This window comes from Pteropus medius, unplaced genomic scaffold, assembly GCF_902729225.1.
Source record: "Pteropus medius unplaced genomic scaffold, Ma_sr-lr_union100, whole genome shotgun sequence".
NCBI lineage: Eukaryota > Metazoa > Chordata > Mammalia > Chiroptera > Pteropodidae > Pteropus > Pteropus medius.
The window spans coordinates 227,602-245,214 of record NW_024346061.1 but is presented as its reverse complement, the minus strand read 5'-3'; the positions used below and the strand labels follow the sequence as shown (position 1 = coordinate 245,214).

The window sequence follows — 17,613 nt, the reverse complement described above, 5'->3', positions numbered from 1 at the left end:
ATGTTTCATGAAATTGGAAACAAACAAAAAAGCTGGAGTAGCAATACTTATACCAGACAAAATAGACTTTAAAACAAAAGCTACAACAAGAGACAAAGAAAGACCTAGTTATCCCATTTCTAGGTATTTATCTGAAAAAACTCAAAACACTACTTTTAAGAGACATATTAATCCATATGCTATTGCAGCATTATTTACAGTAGCCAAGATATAGAGGCATCCTAGGCGTCCATCAATGGATGATTAGCTAAAGAAGAGGTGATATACATAAATACAATGGAATATTACTTGGCCATAAAAAAGAATGAAATCTTGCCATCTGCAACAACATGGATGGACCTAGAGGGTATTGTGCTGAGTGGATTAAGTCAGACAGAGAAAGACAAATATCATAAGTGGAATCTAGAGACCAGGATAACAGAAACAAGCTCATAGATACAGAGAGCATTTTGATGGTTGTCAGATTGGGGGTGGGTGAAGGTGGGAGAGAGTTAAGAGGTACAAATTAATAGTTATAAAATAGCCATGGGGATGTAGATCATAGCATGGCAATATAGTCAGTATTATTGTAATAACTATGCATGGTGTCAGATGGGTACTGGATTTATTGGGGTGATCACTTCAAAAGTCATGTAAATGTCTAATCACTGTGGTGCACACCTGAAACTAATATAATATTGTTTGTCAACTATAAATGAAAAAATAAAAATATAAAACTGCTTAAAAAGGCGGAGAGAGAGAGAGAGAGAGAGAATACGAGAATACGAGAATACTCCCGGCACAGTGCATGGCATAAAAAGTGATCAATAAATATGTGCTGATTGAATTGTTTGACAGAAGGTTCATGATGACAAGGCTCACTCTCCTGTAATCCATGCACACAGGAGGTGCTTTGAGAATTCACAACTCCGATATGCAATGGGTATGGGAGAAGGAGCAGTTCATTCTTCTGCACACCGTGTGTATGTGTATGTGTGTATGTATCTATAGTGTTAAGTGCATGCCTTGAAAAGTAATGATAAGGCTCTTTCTTTATAGTCTTGGTTATGAGTTCTCTTAACTCCCTATGCTGGCCAAGTGTGTGGTTCTGGAGGAGGTGGGGAGAATAATGAGCAGATGTACTCCCTCCCGCACCTTGCAGGGACGTAGTGCATGAGAAATGGGGACACTTGAACCTTTCCAACCCTCTGTAGGCTGAGCCTCTACCTGACTTTCTTATCACTGTGTCCCAGCACTTACACTAAATCAGTGATTCTTAAACTTGAGTGAACATCAGAAACAGTTGGAAGGCTTGTTAGAATACAGACTGCTATGGTTCATGCTTTAGTAGGTCAAGAGCAGGGCCTAAGAATTTGCATTTCTAACAGGTTCCCAGGTGATACTCATGCTGAGAACCACACTTTGAGAACCACCACCCTAAATGAACATTAAAGAAATAAAAGAATGGAAGGGATAATGTAATGACTCTCTGCTCTTCTAAACATGGATGAGATTACCTCTCTTTGAATTTTTGTACTAAGGCAATGGACTGGGCCAGCATTTGTACCCAACTACCAAGAATGAGAGATAGGGACCCGAACAGAAGGCTCAGGCATCTTCAGATCATATGCACACACGTGTATAGTGTGTACAAAAAAAAACATCATTCTTCTGCTCATAGATGATTTGCCTATGATTAAACAAAAGTGAAGTGTCCTTTCTGCATATGCATGTGTGAGATAATCAAGAAATAAGAGCCAGTTTCCTTCAAGCTCTAGCTGTTGAAGGACCATGTAGAAAGCTCATTGCCCTGTACACTGGACACAGGCAAAAGGACACTGCTAATTACACTCAATATACTATGCACACCATGGATACAGCTCCATGTATAGAGAATACACCTTCTGTATTTCTATACCTGAGTGCCGTGTGTGTGTGTTTACAGGGAAGGCTCACTTTTCTGCATATAGTGTGTTCACATGTAACTGTACATAAAGGTAAGGAAAAGGATCTCTCTCACACACAGCAGCACTAAGAACAGCAGTAAGAAGAGCTCCCTCATTTAGCCCCTATTGATGGGAGGGTTAGGAAAGATCTCTGGTCTGCCTGCTGGGGTGGGAGTGTCTGCATGCAGGTCTATGTCATTGGGTGTGTCTGGAGAATGGGGTGGTGAGAAATCTCACTGTAGCAAAACCTCCATGTGTTTATTTTCGCAGAACAGGTAGCAAGGAACATAAAGACCTACCCAATTCATTCTTCTGAACAGCGGCCTATTAGTGCACAGCATCCATGTGTCATAGTGTGTTCATTAGTCTCCCGCCTGAATGTAAGGGTAGCAACCTTGTTTGTTTTGATCTCTACTATGTCCTGTGACTGACATAGTACCTGGCATCTAGTAGACACTCAAATATCTGTGGAAGAAAGAAAAAAGAGGAGGGAAAGTTGCCACACAAAGAATTCTAACCTTCTAAATGTAGACAAGGCTCCTTTCTTTGAAGTCCTTGAACAGGGGCAGTGATTCAAGACAGCACTGACACCTACACTGAATGAAGGAAATTGATGCTCCTGGTCAGGGGCCCACTCTGCATTATGTGTCTGTGTGTGTTTACCCATTTGGGCCCTTCTCCTGCACAGTGTGTGTGGGATTGTACTGAGGTTTAGAAGATTCTCCTACTCACATCTGGTATGAGACCAGGATGGGAGGAGCATGTCAAGTCCCAATGCACAGCCCACCCACCCTCAGGACATACGAGAATAATGAATGAGGAGTCCATTCTGCAACCTGCAAGGACGGATGTGGCTCATTCTCCTGTAGGCCAGCTACCGAGCACAACACCTGAAATAGAGTAGGTACTCAACAGGTAGTTGTAGAAAGGAGGAGAGGAAAACACAGAGGTGCTCTGTCCTATTGAAGATGGTGCTGCCTCTCTCAGAATCCTTGCCCAGGTGCATTGCATTCAGAAAGCACTCTCACCCAGGTAGCAAGGATTAGAGAGGGGGAGCCAGAACAGAAGATTCTAGCACCTGCACCCTCTGTGTGTGCATTTAACAAAAAGGCTCACTGTTCTTGCCCAGGACGTCTACGTAGGATGGAACTAAAGTAAAGAGGTTCTCCTACACATATCAGTGTGAGATCAGGAATGAGAAGTATCACACTTGTGTGTAAGTTGGCGGGGGGGGGGGTAGATGAGAGTCCCAAAGCCAGCCCACTCCCTCTCGGTATATGCAGGGGTGGTGGGTGGTGATAAAGTCCATTCTCCTCCCTGGTCTGTCTTGTTCACTCTTCTGTGTCCAATGCTCAGCACAGTACCTAATGAATACTATTTGTGGAAGGAAAAGAATGAATGAGGGACAGAGGGCAGGCAGGCATGCAGTAAGCAGCTGAGAGGTGATGTACAGATCCTCTGTTCATCTACACTCAAAGGAGGCTCACCCTCCAGAATCCTTGCCCCAGTGCATTGCGTTTTGAAAGCACTCTCAACCAGAGACAAAGGATGAGAGAGGGGGAGCAGAGCAGAAAGATCAGGCACCTGTACCCTGTTTGTGTGTGCATGGGCATATTTAACTCTCTAAGTCCTATTTCTACAAAGCATCACTACATGTATTTAATAAGCTTGATACATCTGACCAGGGTGCACATATGTATTCATTCTCATACACAAGGTCATATGGCCATTTTCTCTCAGAAAAAGCCTCTAAATATGTACTGTGAGTGGCGTGTTTTTGAGATCATACATGAGAGTCTGCATGGTTGGCTGTGTGTTTGGAAGATAACAAGAAGGCTGGCACAATCTGTATGCAGTCACACATGTGCATGTACATGTTGGAGGATGGCACAGTAGAAGGGATACTTTATTCTTTTCCATTCCTCTGCTAAGCTATAAGCTCATTAAGGGCAACAACTGGTTGTGTCAGTCTCATCACCCAGAGTATGTTTCTCCATTATAGTATCTGACATACAGTAAGCTGGTATAGGAGAAAGTTCATGGCCTGACATAGAGGTAAGCCTGTCCACAGAGAATGAAGTCCATTCTCCCATAGCTGTCCTTTAGAGAGCCCAGAGATGAGGACTCTGGGCTAGGGATCTTGTCTATCTTATTCACCACTATATCTCTAGCAGCCAGTGCAGGGGCTGGCACCTCATAGCAAACTCAAATATTTGAAAGAATGTGGGAAAGTAAAAGAGGTGATGTATAGGTACCCAGTCCTTCTACATGCAGACAAGGCTCGGCTTCTTTGAATCCTTGAATAGGTGTGTTGCACTAAAACAGTACTCACACCTAGGTTCCAAGGATTTGAGAGGAAGAGCAGACAAGGCTCAGGCACCTGTCCTTCATGTGTGTGTGTGCGCACATGCAGCTATGACAGATTCTTGTTCTCATGTATAGTGTCATTTATGAGTGATTGTACAGAGGCAGAGAATGTTCCCTCCTGTATAGTTCTGTGTGAGATCAGAGAACATTCATGATTTTGTGTATTTGTGGGTGACAGTGGCAATAAGAAGTCTACTGTGACCCATCCACCTTTGGGGCATGTAAGTGCAATGGCTAATGAGGAATTCCATTCTTCTCCCTTGACTATAAGCAACATGAGGGCAGGAACCAGGCATGTCTTATTTACTACTATATGTTCATTGCACAATTTAGTAGCATGTATAAAAGAGGCAACCCGTAAATATTTGTGGAAGAGATAGAGGATGGAAAGGTGCTCTGTCCTAAATGAAGATGAAGCTCTCACTCTCGGAATCCTTGCCCAGGTGCATTGCATTCCAACAGCACTCTCACCCAGGTAGCAAGGATTAGAGAGGGGGAGCAGGGCAGAAGGCCCCTCGAGGGTTTAACAAGAGGGCTCACTCTTCTTCACAGAAAGGGTGTTTACTTGTGAAGATTCTTGAACATCACATTAAAAATGTCTAGCTGAAGACATATTTTGTCTTCTCTTGGATAATTACAAAAAAACGACAAAAAGGTATAAATCTACAAGAACAAAGAGACTGGGAGGATAGAGGAGAGTGAGCAAGAGGAAGAAAATGAATGTGAGATATCACCAAAGCTCGTTATCCCCCAAATCCTTTGTGTGAATATGTGACCAGAAGACAGTATAGGTGAGTGCAGTTGTACTCAAATTTCAACATGCATCAGAATCACCCAGAGAGCTTGGCAATATAGAGACTACAGGGGTTTCTGATCCCATAGGCCTGCGGTAGGGCCAAAGAATTTGCATTTCTTACAGGTTCCCAGGTGATGCTGGTCTGGGCCAACAATGGTGTAGGGAAAAACCATGGACTTTGGTATCATCAAACCCCAGTTCAAATCCAAGCTCTACTACGAATTAGTTTATAGAATCAACCCGATTTTCCCAAGGTCAGGTACACTTCTGAAAAATGGGGACAATAAAGCCCACCTCTTAATGGTGCCAATAAAAATGAAATAGGATGACGAACATAAAGTGGAGCACAGCACCTGGCACACAGCTATCACTACGGCATACCTCACTTTATTGACCTTCACTTCATTGCATGTCACAGATGTTACATTTTCTGCAAACTGAAGGTGAGAGTGCGAGAGGGATGTAGCAGGTGAATGGCTCAATCTCCTGAATGCTTTATGGGACTGTGTGTATCAGGGAGTACCCAGAGAGAGGGGAATGAGTCAGAAAGTGAATTTCGTGAGTGTGTGTGTGAGGGGAGAGAAAAAAACAAGTGAATGTAAGAGAATGGAGACATTTGCCTCCATGAGTATGAAACCAAAGGCTCCAGTGTATCCTGTCTCTGAACACTCACCTGCCTGTTATTAGCCACATGTGGGCCTCCCATGCATGCTCATCCTCCTGTCTACCTTGCTTATGTGTATGTGCATGTGTGGAAATACAAACATGGAAAAGGAACATGTAAACTACACCACAAGGATACAATCAGAAAAATCCAGCCTGTGGGAAACTGCAGGAAAAATGGTTCACTTTCTTCCAGCAAATAAATTATAAGCAGAGAAAAAATATAGATGGAGGAGGAAGTTATAATTCAGAGACTACGGATACTTACCAACCAAATAAAATGTATGGACTTTATTTGAATCCTAGTTTATGATATTTTTGAGACAATTAGAAATTTGAACAGTGGATATTTGATGACGTTAAGAGATTGTTAAGTGTAATAATGGTATTATGGTTATGATTTTTGTAAACAAGATTTCTCACTGTTTAGAGATACATACTAATCATTAGCTTTCCCTTTCCTCTATATCTTGCTACTTCCCACCCCTGCTCCTGCCACAATGGCATCCTTGATATTCCTAGAATACAGTAGACCTTTCCTGATTGCCCAATTTGATCCTGAAACTCCACCGCTGTTTCCACTGCCACTGCCTTACCCACTCCTTATCCCCCTTTCCTGCTCTATGATTCCTCAGAGCACTTATCACCTATTGGCTCATTACGTATTTTACCTATTCACTTTGTTCATTGCCTATCTTCCACCCCCAACTAGGACAGGGATTCTTGTCTTTTTATCACTGATGTATCCCTGTTGTGTAGTAGAGTACCCAACACATAGTAGATGCTCAATAAATATTTGTTGACTAAATGAATGACTCATTGAATGAATCAACTGCAAATCCTGGGTCTGGAACTAGTACAGAGAAAGCTTACACTCTGACTCATGTCTATGTGACTGTCTAAGAAGACACTACCCTCTCATGCAAGTAAGTATGCAGTTGAGAAGGCATGTACCTGTGTGTGTGCACTTCCATTGTGTTAAGGAACAGATGCTCCTTAATTTCCCTTACACATTGGGTTCGTGAGCATTAGCTACAAGGCCTCCTTTCCATCACACCCCATGTATGGGAGTACTAAAAAGGATTTCTCTCCTTCCCCATAGGTGCTGGCAAGGAAGGAACAGGTCTAAAGATTCCCTCCTTCTAGGTTATCCTTGTCACTGACTGTGAGGACCTAAACTTTGTATAAGAAAAAAAGGCAAGACAAAGCTCCTTCTCCTGCAAGATCTATGTAGGACTGAGGTGCAAGAAAGGACACAGGGCAGTGAGTTGTTCTCCTTTACACCACCTGTATGTGTCCATCTTTTTGCAAAGGGGTGTATGTGCGTACATGCACAAGAGAGCAAGGAAAGCTGAGGCTCACCATCCTGCAAACCCTGCATGTGGGAGGGGTTTTCAGCAAGTGCACCCTCCACCATGCAAGGGATGTGAGAGAGGGAGCAGGGAAAGGCTCACTCTCTTGGCACAACATGTGGAATGCTCTAGAAAGCAAGGTGCATCAGCCTGGGGGTTGCCCATGGGCAGCAAGGGATCCAGCCAAGGGAGAGGTGCTGGTGGGTAAGCCAGGAGGGGTACACATGGAGTGGGACAGTCATCCATGGCAGGTTTGGTAGCAGTGAAGAGGCTACATTAAGACCAAAACCATCTTCCATGTGTGTGTTTGTGCTCATGCCTGTGCACTGGAGAGGAATGAGAAGGCTCACCCTCCTGCAAGCCTTGGGTGTGGGAGGGTAATTAAGATGGCAACAGTCCTACACTCAAGGCATGTAAGAGAGAAAACAAGTCAGGAGGCTTGCTCTCCTGTACACTGTGTGCATGTGTGTGTGTGTGTGTGTGTGTCCCAGATAACTTGGAGATACACACACACACACACACACACACACACACACACACACAGTTATATATAACTGTATATAACTGTGCCCCAGACATGCTGTAATGAGAAGGTATGTCTTCATGTTAGTTCACATATGTACCTTCAGGAATGTTCACTACTACCTATTTTTTCCCATTTTCTTGCTTTCTTTTTCTTTATTGTTATTCCAAGCATCATTATGGTGTTTTCTACAGGGCACTGTTCTAAGTGCTTTCCATATGTTAGCTCATTAAGTCCTCATAAAATATTTACAAGGTAATCATTACCATCACTATTTTACAAGTGAAACAACACTGGACCATGCATAGAGGACACACGATAAAAAAATCTCAAAATTTTACATGCCAGTGTTTAGAAAGAGGACCCAAAAATGAAGGCTCAATCTTCTGAGAGAGGGAGGGAGGAAAGGAGTAGGGGAGAGAGAGGGGAAGAGGGACAGAGGAAGGGAGGAGCGAGAGAGAGTGCATGTGAGAGCGAGCAAGTGAGCGAGAAAGAGGGAGAGAAAACGCTACACCATGCAAGGCATATGAGAACACCTCATGGAGGGAGGTGTGGGTCTGAGAGTGAGGTGGAGGGGATTTTGACTCCAAGCGTGCTAGATATAATAGGGAGGCTTATTCTCTGACATGCCTGCTTGTGGTAGGCACAACACTGCTTGTGGTAAGTGTTAAAGTAAGTCTACAGCCCTACACACTAGGCATGAAAAATGACCGGGTCTAGGTGTGGGAAGACAGAGTACGAGAGGGTCAGAGAGAGAGAAAATGTGATCAACTTGTTAAGAAGGTTCACTTTGGTGGCAAATCATAGGAGGGAGATTCAAAACATATAGCTTTCTGAAGGCAAAGGATGTGAGATAGAATACAGTAGTTTCCCCTTATCCACAGTTTCACTTTCAACAGTTTCAGTTACCCATGGTCAACTACAGTCCAAAATATTAATGTAAAATTCCAGAAATAAACAATTCATAAGTTTAAATTGCATGCTGTTCTCAGTAGTTTGATAAAATCTCTTACCATCTCACTCCATCCTACCTGGGATGTGAATCATCCTTTTGTCCAGTGTATCCATGTTGTATATGTTATGCTACCTGCCTGTTATCGACTGTCCTGGTATCACAGTGCTTGTGTTCAAGTGACTCTTATTTTACTTAACAGCGGCCCCAAAGTGTAAAAGTGGTGGTGCTGGCAATTCAGATGTGCCAAAAAGAAGCGGTAAAGTGCTTCCTTTGAGTGAAAAGGTGAAAGTTCTTGACTTTATAAGGAAAGAAAAAAATTGTATGCTGAGGTTGCTTATCTATGCTAAGAACAAATCTTCTACACATGAAATTGTGAACAAAGAAAAACAAATTCATGCTAGTTTTGCTGTTGCACCTCAAACTGCAAAAGTTACAGCCACAGTGCATGATAAATGCTAAGTTAAGATGGAAAAGACATTCCATTTGTGGGTGGAACACATGAACTAAAAACATGGTCCAATTGACAACAATGTGTTGAGCCAGAAAGCATTGAGCCTATAAGAGGATTTCAGCAGGGGATCCCCTGAAGTTGAGTGACACCAAACCATTTACTGCAAGTAAGGCATGGTTACACAGATTCGGGAATAGGTTTGGACTGCAAAATATAAAAATTACTAGAGAGGATTTTCCAGTCAAGATGACAGAGTAGGTAAATACTGTGTTGGCCGCCTCTCACAATCACATAAAAATTACAACTAAACTACGGAACAGCCATCATTGAAAATCAGCTGAAGTATAGCTGAACAGAAGTCCTACAACTAAGGGCATACAGGAGGGGCCACCTTAAGACTGGCAGGAGGGGCAGAGACATAGAACAAACTGGTCACACACCAGCATGTGGATTGAAAATTGAGAGGACTATCTCTGCTGTGGATGTCCTCCTGGAGGAGTGAGGGTTCCCGACCGCACACCCAGCTTCTCAACCCAGGATTCCAGGGCTGGGAAGAGAAGTCCCCACAAAACCTAGATGTGAAAATCAGCAGATAGTGGCTGAGTGGGGCAGAGAGCTGCAGGGGTCCCACACAGCAACCTACACGCTGTTGGACTCACTCACTCTGAGCTCCAGCACTGGGGCAGAGGCTCAAAAGATGCCAGGGACATACGGGGAGGAACTGAATTGACTAGCTTCAGTTCGAGGAAGCTTCAGTTCAGGACGAGGGCTGAGGGGGCAGTTTTCTCCCAGAGAGAAGTGCTGGCAGAAGCCATTGCTTTTTTGTTGAGCCTTCCCAACTCCTGGAATGCAGACCCAGGTGGTTCCCATATCTGAGTTTCCATCAACCTGGCTAATACTGGTTGTCCTAGCCTGGTGATACCCTGAGATCTCACCCCGCCCAACTTTTGGGCCAACCCAAGCCACATCCAATGACTTTTCCATACAAATGGCTTATCTTGGCTCATGCTGTGGACTTTCCTAAAATCTCTCAAAGGTTCACAAAATGTAAACAAGCAGCATCTGATCTCAGTGTACCCTGTACCTCTTGCTGAGCAGCCCCAAGCCTGGCACTGGCAGCTGGCGGCCTTGGTTCATGGCATGGCCTTTCAATGCATCTTCAAGCCCAGCACAGGTGTCAGCCATCTGCAGATTGCTTGATGGCTCATGCTAAGTGGCCCCGGGCAGGGCAAAGGCTATAGCTGAACTTCGCCTGCAGCCAGGCCTTTCCCAGGAGGCCCCAGTGCCAGCATGCCTGGTGGTAGGCTTCTGACCAAGCTGGAGCACCACCTGGGGCTGCATTTGAGGATGACACACCCAGAGAGCAGACTGGGCAGGCACCACAGCCCTCCTAAAGCCAATCTTGCTTCATAGGGTCAGCTACTGTGTAAAAGTTCCTCCACTGTAGTCACCAGCCAGTCCTCACAACCAATCGGCCAAAAGTCAATCTCTCCCATTCATGTGCAAACAACAACCAAGGAGAGCACACACAACCCATACAAGAGACATACCTGGAGCACCCAGCTCAGGTAACCAAGGAAGACTGTGCTGCTAGGCCCTAACAGGACACCTATAATATAAGGCCACTCTACTAAGACCAGGAGACATAGCAACTCTACTTAATACATAGAAACAAACACAAGGAGGCAGCCAAAATGGAGACACAAGCATGTCCCAAATCAAAGAACAGAGCAAAGCTTCAGAAAAAGAACTAAATGAAATGGAGCCAAGCAATCTACCAGAGGCAGAGTTCAAAACACTGATTATAAGGATGCTTAATGAAGTTAAAAGTAGAGTAGATGAACTCAGTGAGAATTTTAACAAAGAGATAGAAAACATGAAATACAGATAGAAAACAAAAAGAAAAAAAAAACAGAATTGAATACAATAACTGAAATGAAAACTACCTTAGGAGGAATCAGCAGTAGATTAGATGAAACAGAGGATCAAATCAGCAATTTGGAAAACAAGGTAGCAGAAAATACCCAATCAGAACAGCAATGAAAAAGAAGAATCCAAAGAAATGAGGACAGTTTAAGGGGCCTCTGGGACAACATCAAGTGTACCAACATTCACATCATAGGGATACCAGAAGGAAAAGAGAACAAGGAATTGAAAACCTATTTGAAGAAATAATGATGGAAAACTTCCCTAATCTTGTAAATGAAATAGACATATGAGTCCAGAAAGCACAGAGAGCACCAAACAAGATGAACTCAAAGAGGCCCACACCAAGACACAACATAATTAAAATGCCAAAGATTAAAGACAAAGAGAAAATCTTAAAAGCAGCAAGAGAAAGCAGTTAGTTACCTACAAGGGGGCACCCATAAGACTGGCAGCTCATTTTTCAATAGAAACTTTGCAAGCCTGAAGAGACTAGCAGGAAATAGTCAGAGTGATGAAAAACAAGGACCTACGACCAAGATTACTCTACCCAGCAAAGTTATCATTTAGAATCGAAGAACAAATAAAGAGCTTCCCAGACAAGAAAAAGCTAAAGGAATTCATCACCACCAAACCAGTATTACAGAAAATGTTAGTAGAGGGGGGAGAGGAGGAGGAGGAGGAAGAAGAAAAAGGAAGAGAAAGAGGAGGAGGAAGAGGAGGAGGAGGAGGAGGAAGAAAAATAAATATGAATACTAAAATGGCAATAACTACATGTCTATCAACAATTACTTTAGATGTAAATGGGTTAAATGTTCCAATCAAAAGATAGGGTGGCTGAATGGATAAGAAAATAAGACCTTTACATATGCTGCCTATAAAAGACTCACTTCAGAATGAAAGATACAGACTGAAAGTAAAGAGATGGAAAAAGGCATTTCATGAAAATGGAAACAAAATAGCTTGGGTAGCGATACTTATACTAGACAAAAGAGACTTTAAAATAAAGGCTATAACAAAACACAAAGAAGGACCCAGTAATCCATTTCTGGGTATTTATCCGAAGAAACCTAAAACACTACTTCGAAGGGACATGTAAATCCATATGTCCATTGCAATGTTACTTACAATAGTCAAGATATAGAGGCTACCTGGGTGACCATCAATGGATAAATAGATAAAGAAGAGACCCATTCATATATACAATGGAATATTACTTAGCCATAAAAAAAAAGATGAAACTTTGCCATCTGCAACAATGGATGGACCTAAAGGGTATTGTGCTGAGTGGAGTAAGTCAGACAGAGAAAAACAAGTGCCATATGATTTCACTTACATGTAGAATCTAAAGAACAAAATAACACAGAAACAAACACATAGATACAGAGAACATTTAGATGGTTGCCAGATGGGAGAGGGTTTGGGGTGGGTCGGTGAAAAAGGGGAAGGAATTGAGAAGTACAAATTGGTGATTACAAAGTAGTCATGAGGATGTATAGTGTAGCATGGAAAATACAGTTAATAACATTGTAATAACTATGTATGGTGTCAGCTGGGTATTAGACTTGTTGAGATGATGACTTTGTAAATTATGTAAATTTCCAATCACTGTCTTGTACACCTGAAACTAATGTAATAATATTGTAGGCCAACTCTAATTGAAAAATAAAAATTATCAAAAAGGATTACTGGAAAAGCTGCATCTGATGATGAAGAAGTTGCTGCCACATTTCTGGAAGAGTTAAAAAAGTTGATTAGGTTTAGGTATGATGTAGGGCTTCTGGAATCCACTGGAGGGTCTTGGAACATATCTTCCAAGAATAAGAGGGGACTCACTGTAGAAAAAAATTCCTTATTCACTGACATATGTGAGAATGTTCATGAGAGCAAGGTAAGCTAAAGCTCCCTCTCTTGCTAATTAGCAGTGGTTTCAGAAAGCTCACCTTCTACCAGGCAAAAGATAGAAGCAAAGGAGGGTGAGGTGGTTCACTCTCCTGAATGCACATGTGTATGTGTGATTCTGCACACACACATACATGTAAGATAAAGACAGAATGCAAGTAAGATACAGACAGAATGTGGATTGTGTAGGCCGCAGGTGGACAGGTAGACAAGCAGGGTCTGGAACAATAAGCTGACTCATTTTCCTGCATGCCTGTGTCCCTACACTATATGTGGTGGTGGCCAGAAGGCAGGGGAGGGGCTACAATAAGCCTCCCTTTTGCTCCAGCCAAGTAGGGAGGAGGGGTGAGAGGAGGAGCAGAGTGTAGGAAAAGGGGAGAGAGATAGGAGAGAGAGAGAGAGAGAGAGAGAGAGAGAGAGAGAGAGAGAGATGTAGACAGATGTGGTGTGTAAGTGGAAGGCCCACGGCCCACTCCCCTGTCAACCTGTAGAAGAGTTGGATTAAAGTAGAAGTAAAGGAGGCAGTGAAAAGTGGCTGTGTGAGATGTAGTCAGAGCAGGCATATATTTTAAAAGTGGAGTGAACAAAATTTAATAATAGTTTGGATTTAGAGTGTGGAAAAAAAAAATAAGTGTCAAGGATGAATCCAAAGACTTCAGTATATTAAAATCTCATATATCTCTGGCCTGAGCAATTGGGGAATGCTGTCTACTGAGTTGAAGAACACTAAAGGAGGGGAGAGGAAAATCAGGACTTCGGTTTTGTTTCTGTTAAAGTTTGAGGCAATTATTAGACCTCAAATGGCAGATGTCAAATACACAGTTGGATACATGCATCTAGAACTAGGGAGAGAGATCCAGTCTGGAAATATAAATATGGAAGTCATCCACAGAGGATGGTATTTAGAGCAACAGGACACGATGAGAACAGCTGAGGACTACCAAGAAGTATAAAGAAGTCATCCAAAGATTAAGCCTCTATCTCTCTATTGCTTACAATTAAGGAAGAAGAGGAGGAGCCATCAAAAGAGACTGACAAAGACAAGGTGAAGTAAGAGGACAACTGAGTCTGGAATCCTGGAAACCAGGTAGAATCTTGAGATAGAGAGAATGAGCAATGGTGTGTAAATCTGTCAAGTAAAATGATGGAACTGCCCAATGTATCAAGTGATGTGAAGGGCATCAAGGACCTTGGAAAGGGTATTTTTAGTGGTGAGGTAAAAATTAAAATCTCAATTAGAGTGTGTTCAAGAGAGAATGGGAGAAGCATAAATGGAGAGAGTCAAATCCTTTAAGATATTTTTCTGTAAAGTAGAATATAGAAATGAATAGAAACTGGAGGAGCTTTGGGGGTCAAGGAAGGAGGCAGTTCTTTATAAATTTTTAATTTAATTTTTAAATTATGTGTATTATGGAAATTGAGAAACTAACAGCAAAAGTCGCTTGTCCAGGATCAGAAAACTCGGAAGGAATAGCACTAGGATGCCATTGCAGTGGGCTTGATTGCCAAGACAGTGGGCCTAACCACCACCTCAAGCTGTATGTAGCTATGCACATATAAAAACAGAAGGTGATGAGGACTCACTCTCTGGCACATCCTCGGCACACATGTATGGGAGAGGGAGAGGGGAAATGGAAGAAAGATCAAAAATGTATAATAAGGCTCAAGCTCCTATTATAAATGCATGTGTGGATTCACATAGAGAAAGGAGTCACGAAGAAGCTTACACTGTAGCACAACCAATGTGCATATTGGGAGGCTGTAATAACAAGGTTAATTTTACTTTAGTTTAAGAAATGCATGGAAAAGGAGGAGGCAACTCTAGAAAACTTGCTTTCCTGCAATGCTGGATAAAATGGGACAGCTCAGGTGTCTCTCCAACACAGACGCCACCCACGTATGCACAGAAAGAAAGAGTAGTACAAGATAAGAGAGAGGCAAGTGGGAGTGGGCATTGGAAAACACATGACAGCAGACAGGGTGCATAAGAGACAAATCACCAAGCTCACTTTTCTCTGTGTGTGTGTGTGTGTGTGTGTGTGTGTGTGCGTGTGCGTGTGTTGGGAGAAGGATGTTTTTTAAAAGGCACAAAGCCTTGCATGCTGAAGGTGGAAAAAAATGGGACAGCTCAAGAGGCTTGTACTCTCGCATAGATAGTGGGGACACTTGCAGGGGGAGGGGCAGAGACAGAGCTAGTATAAGAAAAAGTAACTTAGCGATGAATCCTATAAAAATGTTAGCACTTCATGAATATTCACATTATTTTTATGATGTAAATATTTATCATTTGAATAATGTTCCAAAACCTTTGAAAGGACTAAAAGACAAAGGGCTTTTCATGTGCAGACTAATCAAGGGAACTTATCAGCTACTTGATAACACTAATTATAGAATAAAGAGCCAAATGGGTATTCACCTTGACACTTTTTCTTTAGGTTTCAATCTTGTTGGCCAACAGATTATAGCTTAGAAGTTGCCTACCATCCTTCAAAGATAAACTCCCATTTCTGATCTTATTTTTTTCCCCTAAGTTAAGAGGGGCAGATTTTTTTTTATTCCTCCACACACTCCACCATACAAGGCAAACACTGAAAGTCAGGATTCTTCTGCTTCACTGTGTGTATGTTATATACACCTGAATATATACATGCCTGTGAATGTGAGCCAATTTAAAGTCCAGTATCCTATAAAGCATGCTTGTGGGAAGGGTAGTGAGAATACCTGCTGGGTTTAAGAGACACAGCACAGCTCAGAATGCTTGCACACCTGTAACACTTGTGTGGAGAAGGGGACCTGAGACAGCTCACACCTCAACATATGAGACAAAATAGGTCAGGATTTACCTGCTCCGCACAGATAGAGAAGATGCATGGACACAGGTACCAGGAGACTGGGGGTCATAAGAAGCCTCAAGCTCTTACACGCCTACACGCATCATCTATGTGTGTGTATACCACGTCAGGGCGGGTATCACTGTGATAAAGCTGACTCTTGTTCACCATGCCTATAAGAAAAGCATTAAGAAATCTCAGTCCCACATGCTAAGTGAAAGCCCACTCTCCTGCAAACCCCGCAGGTGGGAGTGGGATTTGGAAAGTTCACACTCCTCCAGTCAAAGTACATAAAAGGGTGATGGAGTCAGAAGACTCTTCTCTCTCTGGCACTGTGTGTGTGAGAGAGGGAGGAAGAGACAAAGGCTCATTTCCCTGCAAAACTTCGGTGTGGGAGGGAGACAGAAAATTCACACCCTGATATGTAAGTAAGGCATAAGGCCTGTGAGGTAGCAAGCAAGAAAGGGAGTATGCTTGTAGGTCTGGGGTAAGAAAGCTTGTTTATCTGCACCTTTTTGTGTGGCTGCTCATGAGAAGGTTCACTCGATAGCAAGCCATCTGCAGGTATATGCAGATGCTCACACACTGACAGGAGCAAAAGGGGTGGTGGGAGGGTAAACAAGAAAGGTTAAGTGACTGAACACCATAAGCATAATATGCAAGGGGGAAATGGGGCTCATGCTCCCATATACTTCCTGCACTGTGTTGTTTGCACAGTACAGCATAGTCTCAGCTTTGAGATTCCTGGTTGTGCCATGAACAGTTATGTCTAACTGCCCCATGCCTGCATTTCCTCATCTATAAAGTGGGGACTGTCGTAGTACCTCATTCTTGGAGTTGCCACAAGGATTGACCCAGACAACATGACAAGTACCTAGCTCAGCACCTGGTACACTATAAGTGCTAATAAAATGTTTATCATCATTGTTGGTACCAGTGAAAGCAAAATAAGCCTCTGTAAGGAAATGTCACTTGAAGATCCCTATAAGTGTCTATGACCCCAACTGTTCACCTTCTCCCTGGTCTGGGGCCAGAAAAGAGCTGCTAAAGTGTGGTTAGTCCAAAACTTTACTCTGAGCTCAAAACCTGGGGCTAAGGGAGAGAGAAAGAGAAAACTAAGGAGACAGACACAGAGATGGAACCTTCAATAAAAATGTTTATTATAATTTTGAAGTAAAGGAGAAGGTGGCAAAACAGATTGCAGACCACAGTGGCTGTATGTATGTGTTCAGGAGGCGAGTGAGGAGGTAAGATGTGAAGGGTATAGACTGCACAACAGGGACACACATGTGGTATGCCAAATATTAAAGTTGTAACTTTGATAACTCTAGTGGAAACACTGGTGATCATCATAATAAAGCTAGATAATGAGCTCCTGAAAATCATGAGATAATGGTACATTTACTAGCATCTGGAGTCAAAAAAAAAAAAAACCCTGATGGGGAAAAATGGCATAGATGATAGAGGTTTTGTTCATTCCTCTAGCAAACCACATCAAAGTAGTGACAGAAACAAGGAGCAAACAGCAAGGAAAGTCACCTAGGTTCTAAACGAACAGAAGCACTACAACTAGGGAGAGAAATAATTACTCAACCTGCCACGGTAGAAGGTAGGAGGAGGCAAAGACACGAGGCTGCCCTATCCCGAACAGCTGAGTGGGACAGAAGCTGTGGCAGTGGCAGCCAGCAGCTGCACACATCTCTTAAAGAGGCTGTGTCCACGAGCGGACTTTCGCAGTGATGGACCTGCTCACTCTGAGCACCAGCACCGAGTGGACTGCTCAGGGGGCAGAGTGAGGGCCAGAGGTGAGGCTTTCTCCTGGGCAGAAGTACCGGCGGTATCGATATATTGTTCCTCTGTTGAGTCCTCCCCTCTCCCAGTATACAGACACAGCTCCCCCATAGCTGAGACTTCATCAAACT

The 17,613-nt window shown here is 42.9% G+C and overlaps 1 protein-coding gene across 3 annotated transcripts in view; it reads right to left on the bottom strand.

Annotated features, from left to right (window-relative positions):
- CLCN5 (chloride voltage-gated channel 5) overlaps positions 1-17,613 on the bottom strand; it is a 161,855-nt gene that overhangs the window by 75,535 nt on the left and 68,707 nt on the right. Inside the window, exon 4 of one of the 3 annotated variants that reach the window (XM_039874866.1) lies at positions 2,225-2,390. The exons of the other annotated variants lie outside the window; for them this stretch is intronic. The gene's annotated coding sequence lies outside the window, so the exon portion shown is untranslated. The remainder of the gene's footprint in view (positions 1-2,224; positions 2,391-17,613) is intronic. 3 annotated transcript variants of the gene reach the window in all.